Below are 11,615 nucleotides of genomic sequence, written 5' to 3'. Positions count from 1 at the left end.
ACCCTGCCAAGGGCTAGATACATCGAACATTTGGGATGTAATGGAGCCTACAAATCACTAGTTGCCTGGAGTCTCCCTGGGCCTACAAGAGGAGAGCATGCTTGACTTTAGTTCAGTTTTTATTACATGTTGTAAACTTTTGACTGCTCTGATACGCCTTGTCATTGATGTGTCAAGACTGGACTGTGACAGGGTGTCTGACCTGATTGAAATCAAGAATGCTCTATTGGATCTTGTAGAAAATAATGGGAAAGCTTCTGTTGTGGGACCTGGGGCAGTGGAATACATTTCATAATCATGTCATTGAAAAAAAACCGATGGGACTTATTTTAGGAGCATTGTAGTAGGAGTGAGGGGAAGGGGCTTCCCTTGGCCTGCAGAAATTAGAGTCGAATCCTACATTACAAGACTTTAAAAACTACAGAGTTACAAGTTATACATTTAGCTTTTTAAAAGGGCCGACTTTGTTGGTGGAAATTTGTCCACCCAAGACGGGCTGCTAAGCGGGGTTTGGTTGACATTGTTTTACTGCAGTCGAAGTCAATGATTTCCTTAGTACACAAGAGGAAGCACAAAAGAATTGTTATCAAATGAAAGATAAACTCTGCTTTTGTTATTCCAGTATTCAAAGTGCTCACTTGATAATGTTTCAGAATCTTATATGACTGTTTCTTGAAATGCAGTTTCGAACAATGTGATCTCACTCCATAAGGACATTATCACTGATAACAGTGGTTTCCCTTGTGGAGAAGGGATTGCAGATCAAACGGGTTTTTTTCTTCTCCAAAGTTACTTCCTTCTCAGAAAAGCTAGTAAACAAGACGATGAGGGCATTATTTTAGCCACAGTAAATCCTAATCAAAGTACTAGAGTGCTGGTGAGAAGCAGTACCTCCAAAGCATGCTTCAGGTTGATTCTGTCATATTTCAGTAGGAGAGGGCCCCTTGTAGATTAAAAGATGCAGTCCATCACTGCCTGGCAAAGTTGATATTTTGAAGAAGTTAACTATCACATTCCTCCCTTGAGTTTAGGAATATGCCAAAGCAAATAAACACAACTTTTATGCTAGTATTTGAACCAAATGATCATATTCGAAAAACTTTCTTGCAAAGAGTCCTTTAAACATAGGCGGAAGAAACCGTGGGTTTTTAAAAATTGTCATTATCTTCAAAATGCATTCCTCTCCTCATGCTTCTCTGCTCAGCATGTGTACAGTGTTAAAGAAAAAAACAGAGCCTGAAAGTAGTTAAAGCAGTAAAAACAGACTGTATTCAGGAATTATTATAACAAGAGGAAAGAGACATTACTATAGAACTTGACTCGATTCTGAATATAGGGACAAGCGAGGATTTACAGTCCAGGAACAGAGTAAGTGCGTGGTGTGGGGGATGGTGGTTGGTCGATGAAAGATAACTGAGAAAAAGACATCCAAGGGCAGGGGCATTCTTGCTAATCTGACCTGACAGGATTCTTGCTGAGGGCAGACCGGAGTGAGCAGATATCACTTGGGGTTGGGGGTGGGACATGAGGAATTTTGATCAGATATTGAGGACGATCAGGTATCAAGAGTGGGAACTTGTCTCTAAACTGACTTAGCAGAATTCTTGCTGGAACTGGGCTATGCAGGCCTTACAAGGATGGGGCCAAGTTTGAGGCTTCATCAAGAAGAAAGCTCAGAGGTCCCTGACTAAAGTCTGGTCAAAGAGAGTCTTCATGAGTGGTAAAAGATTGTTCTTCACTGGTACTAAGTATCGGGTATGTCAAATGTAATTTTTTTTTCTTTTCTATTTTTCTTGTCATAAAATATTACCCTGAGGCTAACTGACACCCACCATAATTTTCTGATACCTATGGGCATCTCTATGAAAGTATAGTACCATTTTGGAGAAAACTACGCATTATTTATCTAAAGTATACGTTTAGTATTTGAAGCATTTAAGAATTAACTGCAAGTTTTGGGAGTAGTGGTTGAGAATCGGGTTTTAGAGTCAAAATTTTCAATCTTGACCCCATTGTTGTACAAATTATTTCATCCTCAATACAGCAACTCCTCTCATGTATCTAACATGGAGATCCTGTAAGAATGTACTAGGATAACAGAAAACCAGTATGTGCTATCTCACCATATAATTTAATTAGTGCTAATACTGAAAACAAAGATGAGGAGATCTGTTTAAATAATCCTATTTAATTGGAAACAAAGAAAGGAAACAAGTTTTCTAGAACTATTTAAAATTCTGAACTCGAGATCCTGTCTTTGTAGAGTGCCTCTCTGTCAATTGTGGTTTTAAATCTGTTATTTATACTTGTACAGCTCCTCAACGGGATAAATTATTAGAAAATAGACAGCATCTACACTTACTTTAGGTTTGGAGGAGGTAAGGAAATCAGGTAGATGAGTTTAAAAGAAAAAATATATAATGTTCAGATACAACGACTAGGACAATGATTACAAGCATTTATGGAAACAAAGGGAGAAAAACATATACAGATGTAAAAGATCTACTTGTTTTAGCTCTACTTGTTTTTGCTAAACACAAATAGAAGTGTCTATATGAGTGTGTACATACATGTGTGTCTTTTAGGGACGTTTGATTCTCATTTTAATTTTCCAATGAAATTGAATTTTCTTGTTTCCCCGGAGAGGCAGTTTTCTACATAGTCTTGAATATTTCATTCAGAGATGTTCATCCATATCATTCAAAAAATTTCACCTATATTCAACCTCACTTTCCTTATTCTCAAATTTGATTCGGCCCATCTTTTTCTGTTATAAACTACTGCCATGCCCTAAAAATGCATTATTCTGAATTGGGAACCAGGACTTAAAATACTAAGGTATTATATAATTAGAAGATGAGAGTCATGTTAATATAATGCACATGTATAGTCAGTGACCCAAGCTACTTTTTTTTTTTTTTAGTTTGATCAAAAGATGCTAAAAACCTGTCATTTTTCTTATTCATGTTTACCAAAGTTCTTATTCAATCATAGAGTGTTTGTTGTTCAAATCAGAAATTATGTGAGCAACACCTGGAGGATCTTTGGCACTCTTTAACACAGTGTCACATGCTGAGCACTGCTAAAATAAACCTTAAATTTTAGCATAAACAAATGAATTTGAATTAAAAAAAATTATCAGCACCTATTCCGTGTAAGGCAGAGTATTACATTATCAAAACTTAATGCTGTTCCACATGTTAGAAACTGACTGCAGCTCTTATTAAGAAAACCAAACTTGGTAGACATTGTCATGGGAACACTGAGTAGATTCAGTGCCATGACCGATGGGGACTTTCATGGGGGTGTCCCTTGGATTTCCAACAGCACAAATGTCACCCAGTTGTAGGGAAAATGGAAATAAGATGGCTTTTCCAGCTGAGAGAGGAAACACCTTTTGAGATTGCTTAGTGATGATCTTTTTCCAGTATAACACGATCTATCTGTAAGCAATTCCATAGCAAATTGGCATAAAAACAACCACAATTATGTTAGCCTTGCGGATTCTATTATTGTTTGTTACAAGAATATTCTCAAAGTTTCATGGAAACAGACGGGCACCAAGAAAAAGATGGAATTCGTTTAGAACACATATCAGTTTTGGGAAAATTCTTAGCTTTGTTTTTCTAATTTTACTGAAGAGCAAATTGGGAACCAGAAGTGAAGTAATTTCTGCAAACTTATACACAATACAATCTATATCAATCCCTCATTACATTGCCAACTCAAAGTATGTCTTTTCATTTCATTCTGTCCTGTGGTAAAATGTTTTTCCCATTAGATTGAGATGACATGGGAGTCTTTATCTTCAGCTTTGATAGCTTCCATAGCCGTAAACCTGTTGATCTAATAGTCTTCCGGGTATATTCATTTCTTCACAAAATATGTTTTTAATACATAACAGAATTTTTATTTTGTCTTTCATACTTTTAGTTTATCATCTTCCTCTCCAGGTGTGATCTTCCACCTCATCCTGCACTCATTGGTGAAGCCCACATTTCCTCCCATCCTTTGGGAGTCGTCCTTGAGTTTCTCTCCTTCTTCACCTTGACTTCCAACGAATAAAGGAATAGCAGCATTAGCATCTATTCATCTCCTGCAGTGTACTGTATGTTCTTTGGGGACATAGGCTTAGTCTTATTTATCTTCAAAGACCTACCGTTTCCTACACTTTCTTGTGCATGACAAATAAAACACTAATGGATATGAAGCAACGGATGGAACTAGAATCCTTTGTTTTTAATGCAGTTATATCATAATTTCCAAACAAAAAATTCCAATGTGTAGCATGTAAGGTAATCAATCAAGTGCTGCCTTAGTTCAGACCCTCCTCAAGTCTTCTGTGGTTTTCCTCTGGGTGATGTGACAATTTCCTAACCAATTTTTCTTAGACTCATTGTGCGTACTTCTACATTATCCTTGCGCAGATATCTGCATTTCTGGGTAAATGTTATTTGGATAACGTTTCATGATTTACAACCTAATTTCTTCTTCATTTCAATATACTCACCAATATTTCCACAGCTTTTGGTTCTCAGATCAGGTCTCGAGGAAAAATAATGTTCCTTATATTCATTCAACCAAACGTGTACGAGCCTCAAAGAGTTATGTGTCATGGTGTCCTGACCTTTATGAGATCCACACGGTTGCCTTTTTTCAGAAAATATGTCCTACTCTAGAGCATGGGATGGTGAAGAGCTTACCACTACACATTCAGATCCTAAGTGATATTTCTAAATCTTTTCCTTCCCAGATACACATGCCACTGTCATATCGTCCAAATCATTGAGATAGTTTCTGTTCATGACACACAATCCTTCAGCCATTGCGGGTGACTCTACTGGTGCATTGCCTCCATCTGGTCCTCATAGCTCGGAAAGGGGAACGAGATCTCATTTGAAGCATAGCCCCCAGCTGACTCCTCCCTGTACCACAGAGGACAACAAGCTATAGACAAGCACATCTGCGCCGATCATATCAGTTGGTGGGCGAGCCATGGTCGGCCCGTCCTCCTGATGACAGCCAGCCAAGCCTGCAGCCACATCACATTCACTTCACAGCAGTTGTCCAGCCTCACCAGAGCTTCTGTAACACAGGCTGCTCCAATTGTTCTTCCTCAAAGCATTCCCTCACCCTTTGTGCTTCTTACTACTTTAATTTTACCAACAAGGTGTTTTTGGAGATATTTATCTAGCTCTTCTTCCAAATCATCAAAGTCACTAGCATCATCCACTAAGGCAATTTCATGACGATGACACGCTGGTGTGCCATCTGTAACTGTGCCCTGTCCTAAGCAAAATCAACACAGCTTCACTGTAGAGACAAGTAATAACACGAGTGACCAAAACATCAGTCAGGTGAAGATTTTCTTCACATGCTGCATTCCTTGTGGCTGGCAAATCTCCACTGGAACCCAAGTGATTATTAAAAACGATATCAAAGGCATGTATCTTATAGCTTAAGTCTCTCAATTCCTGATCACTTTCATTAAAAATCATATTCACCCAGGGGCACCTGGGTGGCTCTGTCGGTTAAGCGTCTGACTTCGGCTCAGGTCATGATCTCACGGTTCATGGATTCGAGCCCTGCATCGGACTCTGTGCTGACAGCTTGGAGCCTGGAGCCTGCTTCAGATTCTGTGTCTCCATCTCTCCTCTGCCCCTTCCCTCACTCGCTCTCTGTCACTCTCTATCAAAAATAGATAAACATTAAAAAATTTTTAAAAATCATATTCAGTTTAGAAGAGAATTTCACATTGGTTTTTTTCTGGATCTTCAATATGATTACTATATCACAATTTTGTCTGCTTTGAACTATGACTCTAACACTGGACTTAGAGCTTGAGTGAAACAGGGATAGAATGTTTTAGGAAATGATCCACAGGGCCTAGACCCCTTGATAGGCACATTCTTTTCTTTCTTTCTTTTTTTTTAATGTTTATTTATTTTTGAGAGAGACACAGAGCGTGAGCAGGGGAGGGGCAGAGAGAGAGGGAAACACAGAATCAAAAGCAGGCTCCAGGCTCTGAGTTGTCAGCACAGAGCCCCATGCAGAGCTCAAACTCACGAACTGTGAGATCATGACCTAAGCCGAAGTCGGCCACTCAACCAACTGAGCCACCCAGGCGCCCCACTGATAGGCACATTCTTAAGCAACAGAATCACTTGACTGAACTTAAACAAAAAGCAAAACTGTCCAGATCACAGATGTAAAAATGCACCTCAGTAGATATAGCAAATTGTAACACTTAAACCATTGCAGACCTAGCGCCCCTGAAAGGACTTTTTCAATTTCTTCCAGCAGAAGCAGCCAGAGCCAGAAACTGGTGCTGGAGGCTGAATGGGAACCAACATTGAGAGTGAGAATCTCCCAGATGCAGTCAGGGTGGGAGTGGGGATGCTTCTGTGGGCTCCCCATCAGGTCCTCACGCTGAAGATGCCAGAAAGACACCTTGTGACACCAAACACCAGCAGCCCAGCACTGGGCCTTCAGAGACCCCGGCAGTCGCACCCTCCCTCCCTGTCTCAGCGCAGGTGGGGAGGGGGTCAGGCAGGTGGAAGAGGCCTGGGGAAGCCTAACAGCCCAGCTTCCTGCGGGTTCCGGACAGGTGGCTGCCACCAGGCCACGGAGACTTGTGCTACTATCTGTATCTTCCCTCTTTCTCTGTCTTCCCCCCACTGAAAGAAATTAGCCAGGCTTTTAAAATTAAACAAGAGTTTTAAGAGCATGTCTTAGTAAATAACAAGGAAGAAGTTTGAACAATTGCATGTCTCTCCAATCCAATTTGAAGTGAATGGAGGATTATTTGAAATGGAAAAGATAGGACCAAGTCCCGAGTGAAAGGAACAAGAAGGAAAAGAAGGAAAAGGAAAAGAGTAAGGCAAAATAACAGTGCTCCATTGGTAACTAGCTGTCAATTCTTTTTTTCTTTTTTTTTTAAGAACCTGAAAATGTCCCTTTTGAGAGATATTTTACAGTTTGGTTTCTGTCTTCTGGCATGGAGACTGGTATTTACCTTGAGGGCAAACAGCTTCTTTGATGTCCATGACTGCATTAATATATCTTTTTTTATGCAGAAGTAAGGCATTTTGTCTAAGCATGTGGCATACTGATTAGTAGATAGAAGGTGCTAAATAAACAATTTCTTGAATTAAAATGAAGAGTAAGCTTTTGGTTTAAGACTCCTTTGGGATTTTATTTGTGGTGGCTATATAAAGTGGTAATTGAAAAATGTAAAAAAATATATATATATACATATATACATATACATATATATATATATATGTATGTATACATATATACATATACATATATATATATATATATATATATATATATATATATGTATATTATCTACCTCAGAGTTGCCGGAAGGATAAACAAGCTAATGTTGCAGTCACTTAGTTCATCCTTGGCACACAGGAAGATCTCAAAGCGTTTATTACTTTTGTTGAGGTATTATCAGTAATGAACGCACATGGTACTTGTGTTTATATGTATGCGTTTTGGTTTCTACATGTATACATTCATATGTGTGCATATATTTTTAAATACTATCATATCGTGATTCATAGATATCTCTAAATTGACTTAAAATTATTCCTTCCTTCATTTTTGAAATTTAAATCATATATTTTTAAGACAGTGTACATTATTACTGCATAATGTGCTTTTCAGGGAATTTTTAAAGAGCTACCCTAATCTTTTATAGCTTTCAATATTTTAAAATCTGTCTTTAAAATGTGGGATTATCCCCTTGAGTCTATGAGAAAAAGCCCAGTTTCCAAAATTGAAAGAATGTGTGTCATTTCTATCTACAGCACTGGCACATGTGAATTTTACAGGACTGGGGAAGATTAACTAGGAACTCTGTACGATGTAAAGGCATCTCTGAGAAGCAGTTGGAGATGATACTTGACCTTTTGAGGCTTCTCAGGGGATTGAAGTTAAAGCAACTCCAGGTGGTCTTCAGAATCACTTGACATTTCCCATAAGTGATGGGCCAAACAAGAAAAAGCCAGAGAAAGTCAAGAGTTACAATAAAGTTCCATTTCACCAATTTATTGAATGTATTTATTTAAAGTATCTCTTTGGCTCCACAGTTACTATATCCAAAATGCCTGTCTATACTCATTGTAACAACCAATATGGTACTTGTATTTATCAAAGCTCATCCTCAGGTCTTTTCCTTTGTAATAGCCTCCCCCTCAGAACTCTCAGTCAATTTTAGAGTTTTGGCAACTACATCTGTGTTGATTACTTAAATCTGTGTTGCCAGTCCCAATATTTTTCCTGAATTCAAGATCCATATTTTTCACACCTGCTCTCGATCTCCATTTGGATAGCCTATCAGTACCCAAGACTCAGGTTCTCCATTTTCCAGGAGATAAATTAGCATCTACTGTTTGATGTGCTCCGTACTCAATGCTGTAGATACAAAGATGAAAAAAAAAACCAACAATGGAGCCACTTCCTGGGGGAGCTTGTGGTCTAAACCTCCATCAACAAACTCTCCCCCCCCCCCCAGTAAAAGGCCAAACAAACCTAATTCACAATAGGAGCTAGAAAGGCTTTCCCAGTACACAGTGGCAGTAAACTGCTTCCCCTGCTTTGTGAAGATTTTGCACCATACGCATACCCGTATTATACCAGCTAACACATTTCATCAGAGTTGTTTCTTTGTACCAAGGGTCAGCAAACCACATACCACAGGTCAAATCTAGCAGTGGACTAGATTTTGGAGGGTGAATAGATTACAAGTTGTTAGAAAACCTGATTTTTACTTACTGGCAAAAAAGCTGGCTTCTCTAAATGTATTGTTCCTGATAAAGAATATCACCACCATCTGAGATTGCCAAACTGAAAACATTGGATTCTCTCTAACATTGCAAATTATTTAAATAGGTTACTTGCCATGGCATGTAGACAGGGGCTAGTCCAGGCTTCGTATATTTGTAATTTATGTGATATGTGGACTTTAAGAATTTCCTGGGGTGCCTGGGTGGCTCAGTTGGTTGAACTTCCGATTTTGGCTCAGGTCATGATCTCACAGTTCATCGGTTTGAGCCCCGCATCAGGCTCTGTGCTGATAGCTCAGAGCCTGGAGCCTGCTTCGGATTCTGTGTCTCCCTCTCTCTCTGCCCCTCCCTGGCTTACATTCTGTCTCTCTCTCTCCCACTCAAAAATAAATAAAAACATTTAAAAAAAAGAACTTCCAGTTTCTGTGCATAATTCAGGTGAGGGTCTGTGACGTATAACTTTATGGTAAATCCTATGTCCACATGCTCCTTTCTATTTTCACTTCCTTCTTCTCTAGTTCAGACCATTATGCTTCATTTGCATGTCTGTTATTGCCTCCTATACTGATTTTCTGGGGCTGACATAACAAGTCACCACAAGTTGAGTGGCTTAAAACAGAATTTATTCTCTGTTAGTTAAGGAGGACGGAAGCTTGAAATCAAAGCGTCGGCAGGATTGGTTCCTTTTGGAGGCTCTGAGGGAGGAACCATCCCATGCCCTTCTCCTACTTCTGCTGGTTGTAGGCAATCCTTCACATTCTTCAGTTTATAGATACATTGTTCCAACCTGCTCCGTTTTCACATAACCTTCTTCTCTCTGTCTCTCTGTGTCTTCTCTTCTATAAGGACTCTGGTCATAGCATTTAGGGCCTACCATAAATCCCAGATGATTTCACTCTGAGATCCTTCACTAATACCATCATCTACATTTCCCATTCTGAGGTTCTGGGTACACATGATGTTCTTGTGAGACACCATTCAACCTATTACACATCTCAACTCATTTTCTACCTGGGTATTATTGTATCGCCAGAGTATCTTCATTATGTACAGTTCTAGACTGTAATTTTGGTGCTCAAGAATATTCATAAAATTACAAAACCTCCTAAAAGATGGCATAAACACTGTTCCTTGCTACTCAGTAGTAGTACTCCATGCTTTCTTTCTGGGTGTTTTCTTCTATATCTCTAAACTCTAGATAAACTAGCTTACTTCTTTTCTCAAAACAAACACTATGCTTTCCTACCCCCGCCCCCTGTCTTTTGGTCATTCTTCCCTTTAACTACAGTGCAATTCCTACCAAATAACTCCTGATGAAAAAGTATCTATTATTCTTTAAGCCCCCAAACATAGACAATTTAACTAACAAATTAATTTACTAATTATCCTCCACTCAGAAAATTTGTTGCCCCCTCAAATTCATATGGGATGTTATTTCTCCCTTCTTTGAATAATAACAGAACAATTCGTTTCTTTTACATAGATTTTTATTGCTTATAGACCACACATAGATCTTAATATTATTGAGGTCTAAATATTATTGAGGTCATTTGCATACGTGTAATTTGTATATGTGTAATTTTTCTTAGGTTAAGAGCTAGGTGAACACAATGCCTGTGTTTTGGTCATTTTATAATCCCTGCAGTAGTTAGCCTAGGGTTTTAAGAACAATGTAATACCACCACACAGAAATTATACTCTGAGGGATCATGCTGAACTCGTCACATATAGCTTTGAGATTTTGGGCTTAATTGTTAGTGGAGATCTACCTTCTTTTTTTGTTAATTTTTTTAATGTTTATTCATTTTTGAGAGACAAAGAGACACAGAGCGTGAGCAGGGGAGGAGCAGAGAGGGAGACACAGAATCCAAAGCAGGCTCCAGGCTATGAACTGTCAGCACAGAGCCCAATGCGGGGCCTGAACTCACTGACAGTGAGATCATGACCTGAGCTGAAGCCAGACGCTTAACCGATTGAGCCACCCAGGCACCCCTGGAGGTCTACCTTCTTGACAACTTTGTCTAGAATGACATTTTTAAAATCTTAGGATATTATAAAGACATATAAATTAATTACTGACAACACCCAATTCACATTATAGAGCTTGCTAAATGAGATTATGGTAGATCCTCAGATTTTTCCTGAGGCTTTATCTCCCTATACTCACCATGCAGTGATGTGTCCTTTTTAAGGGAATAGAAATTGCTATGAAATTGTGGTTGTTGTTCCAATTAAAGTTATCACATCCTTTCTTATAGGATATAGGAACTAAAGAGAAATAAATAATGCATACAATTGCCTTGCTCAAATATTTATCTCTCTAATCTACTTACAGAGATGTGTCCTTTAGTAAAAGAATGAATTTTGCCAGAGTATTGTCAATAGAATGAGTCCATTGGTTGAAGTTGTGGGTAGAGTTACATGATGGCCATAATTTCTCTCTGAGATACAAAACAAAAGTGGATAAGACACCCTCTCTATTTTGCGAGAGCAATAGCCAGATAGTCTCTGCCAATGCTTTGGTGCTCTCTCTGTAGTCGGCGCCTAATTACAAAGGAACAATGCCAGGTTGGGGTCTCAGGATTTTCAATAAATGAAATATTCTCTCATCACACATAGTGGTGAAAACAGTGGAGATTTTATTCAAATGCATTCTGTCCATTGAAACTGAAAGAATATAAAAGGGCAAATATAATCCTTTTGACAGGTGTATGTCCCTTAGTATCCTGGCACATTGCTTTCATTATAATTAAAAGATTCAAAGTATAAATTTATCCATAAAATAGAGTCACTCTAGTTTTGTCCTAATAAACAAAC

The 11,615-nt window shown here is 38.7% G+C and overlaps 1 pseudogene; it reads right to left on the bottom strand.

Moving 5' to 3' along the window:
• Positions 1-4,413: 4,413 nt before the first annotated feature.
• Positions 4,414-5,498, bottom strand: LOC109265805 (polypeptide N-acetylgalactosaminyltransferase 11-like; annotated as a pseudogene).
• Between the last annotated feature and the right edge of the window lie 6,117 nt (positions 5,499-11,615).

This window comes from Panthera pardus, unplaced genomic scaffold, assembly GCF_024362965.1.
Source record: "Panthera pardus isolate Hobbes unplaced genomic scaffold, ASM2436296v1 HiC_scaffold_1, whole genome shotgun sequence".
In the NCBI taxonomy this organism is placed as follows: domain Eukaryota; kingdom Metazoa; phylum Chordata; class Mammalia; order Carnivora; family Felidae; genus Panthera; species Panthera pardus.
The sequence above is the reverse complement of the archived record's forward strand: the minus strand, read 5'-3'. Positions and strand labels throughout refer to the sequence as shown.